At 37.9% G+C, this 3,102-nt stretch overlaps 1 non-coding gene across 1 annotated transcript; it reads left to right on the forward strand.

Moving 5' to 3' along the window:
• Nucleotides 1-2,243: 2,243 nt before the first annotated feature.
• Nucleotides 2,244-2,350, forward strand: LOC127089462 (small nucleolar RNA R71). The gene has a single exon (XR_007791055.1). It is a non-coding gene; the product is annotated as a small nucleolar RNA R71 (small nucleolar RNA).
• Nucleotides 2,351-3,102: the final 752 nt, after the last annotated feature.

Genomic DNA, 3,102 nt, shown 5'->3' on the forward strand with positions numbered 1-3,102 from the left:
AATTGTTCAAGCATCTGGTCGATAAAGGGTAAAGGGAAATAATCTTTTCGGGTAGCTTTAGTACCTTCCTCTTAACTACATCGCTCATAATATGATTTATTCTCCTTTGGTGTCTCTTGAGGTTTTTGAGTCTTCCTCTAGCATAATTTGATGTATGCACACAGAGGGATTGGTCCCTTTGAGATCTGAGATGTCATATCCTAAGGTTGTAGGGTATTTCCTTAAAACATCCAATAACTGCTCAGTTTCTTTTTTACCTAAGTCCGTGTTGACTATTACTGGGCATTCAAGCTGTTTTTTGTCTAAGAATTCATACCTTAGGTTTATGGGAAACCTCTTAAGTTCTACCAAAGGTTTCTTTGGGCAAGGCATATGATTAGGAGTTAGTGAGAGGCATTCCCTCAAATTGTCATCCACATATGGTATTGCCATTCATCATCTTCTAATATAGGAGGAGCTACGATTTTTAGGACTTCAGTATCCTTAGGTGGTTCCATCTCCATTTCTTTTATACATTCGTCGATGATGTCTATGAAACAGATGGTTTCATCTATGGAAAGTGCCTTCAGAAGTTGTGTAAGAATGAATTTGATTTTCTCCTCACCAACCTCAAAGGTTAGCTTTCCTTATTTCACATCAATAATGGCACCAACGGTGGCTAAAACATGTCTTTGTAATATGATTGTAATGTTGGAATCTTCCTTTATGTCCATTATTATGAAATATGTAGGAATGTAAAATTGACCAATTCGTATGAGAATGTTTTCTAGCATACCCACGTGGAATTTAACAGAGTGATAAGCTAATTGGAGAGACATTCTAGTGGGTCTTAGTTTGCCTAATTTGAGTTTTTCACATATCGAAAGGGACATTAAACTGACATTAGTTCCTAAGTCATAAAGGGCTTTGTCTATGACAAATTTTCCGATAACACAAGGTATGGGAAAACTACATGGGTCTTTTAACTTAGGGGCATGTTGTTTTGAATGAGGGTGTTACACTTTATAGTAAGCGTCATTGTCTCATTATCCTCAAGTTTCTTCGTATTGGATCGGATTTCTTTAAGAAATTTGGCATATGAAGGCATTTGTGTAATAGCTTCTGTTAAGGGTATCATAATATTGAGTTGTTTCAGAAGTTCTACAAATTTCTTAAACTGACCTTCGACTTTGGAATTAGCTAGCCTTTGAGGATAAGGAATGGGTGGTTTTTATGATGGTGGAGGCATGTATGGTTTATCTTTCTCGATTGCCTCTTTAGTTGTATTATCATGCCCAATGTCATTTGGTTCATTGTTTGTTACCTTTTTGGTTTATTTTTCATTTCATTGAGACATGGGCGGATTTTGAACTTTTGGATCCGTTGACCCGTCTAATTTTGTCCCACTTTGTAGTGTGATGGAATTAGCATGGCCCTTCTAGTTAGGTTGTGGTTGGCCAGGAAATATTCCAGTTGGGGTTGTTGTGGCTGCTTGCTGTTGGGCTACTTGAGAAATTTGGGTTTCTAACATTTTATTGGGCTACTTGAGAAATTTGGGTTTCTAACATTTTATTATGAGTAGCCATAAAGTTAACTTTACTTGCCAATTGTTAATCAACTCATTTGTACGAACATTTTGATTAGTAAAATCTTTATTCCGTTGGCTTTAGGTTGCAATAAAATTCTCCATCGTTAGTTTGAGGTTTGACTTCTTAGGTGCTTGAGGAGCAATGGGGGCTCCTTTTTGATAACCTGGAGGAACAACAGGTGTTGGGTTTAGAGCAAACAACGTGTTGTTGTTCTTATAGGAGAAATTTGGGTGGTTTCTCCAGCCAGGGTTATAAGTATTGAAGTATGGGTTACCTTAGGCATAATTTACTTGGTTGGATGGAATTCCAACCAATAGGTGGCATTCAGGAGTGTTGTGTCCAAGGGTTCCATATAACTTACAATTAGAAGTTGCAGCAGCTACTGTAGCTGCTGGAGTTATGGTTAAACTCTCGATTTTCTTAGTGAGGGTCTCCACTTTAGCATCGACATGGTTTATGCCATTTACTTAGTACATTCCTCCCTTTATTAGTGGTTTCTCTACATAATTTTTCTCACCTCCCTATTGATAGTGGTTGTGCGCCATATTTTTTATGAGTTGATAGGCGTCTTCGTAGGGTTTATCCATTAGAGCGCCGCCAACTACAGCGTCTAAGGTTAGTTTGGTGTTGTACAAGACAACATTGTAGAAAGTATGGATAATCATCCATGGCTCAATTCCATGATATGGGCAGAGCCTCAACATATCCTTGTATCTCTCCTATGCTTCAAAAAGATATTCGTTGTCTCTTTGCCTAAATTTGTTGATTTGGCTTCTTAGCATAGTCAATTTTCTTGGTGGAAAGTATCGTGCTAAGAAAATTCTCTTCAATTCGTTCCATGTAGTTGTGGAATTAGATGGTAGAGAGTGGAGCCAAGCTCTGGCTTTATCTCTCAAAGAAAAGGGAAAGAGACATAATCTTATAGCTTCAGGATTGACACCATTAACTTTCAACATGTTTGCGTACTGCACAAACAATAACAAATGAAGGTTCGGGTCTTCTGTAGGGTTACCAGAGAACTGGTTTTGTTGCACAACTTGTAACAAAGAGGGTTTTAACTCGAAACTATTTGCCTCGATGGCGGGAGGTGCAATGCTCGAGTGTGGTTCTTCTTCGAAAGGAGTAGCATAATCCTTGAGAGGACGATTATGATTCGCAACCATATTAGGAGTTGGCATATTGTATTCTGAAAGAAGTTGTCTAACTCGGCGTCATAGAATAAAATGCTCGATTTCGTTTATGGGTGATGTTAGCTCGTCCCTCGAAGAACGAGTGTCTGGCATGCAACCGACGATTAGAAAGAAAAAATAGTTGCCTTATTCTATACTATGCAACAGAAAGGAGTTACGATATTGACTAAATTAGTCCCTAAAAATGGCTCCAAAAACTTGATCGCGACTTAATGAGTTTATCGAAATATCTAACTGCAAGTGCACAGTTGTATCGCATAATTTTAAAAGATATTGAATCCACATGGACCAATAATCAAACTTATCGCTATCTATTGGCGCTATGTAAATCTAAGACTTATGAA

The sequence above is a fragment of the Lathyrus oleraceus genome, chromosome 5 (assembly GCF_024323335.1).
Source record: "Lathyrus oleraceus cultivar Zhongwan6 chromosome 5, CAAS_Psat_ZW6_1.0, whole genome shotgun sequence".
NCBI lineage: Eukaryota > Viridiplantae > Streptophyta > Magnoliopsida > Fabales > Fabaceae > Lathyrus > Lathyrus oleraceus.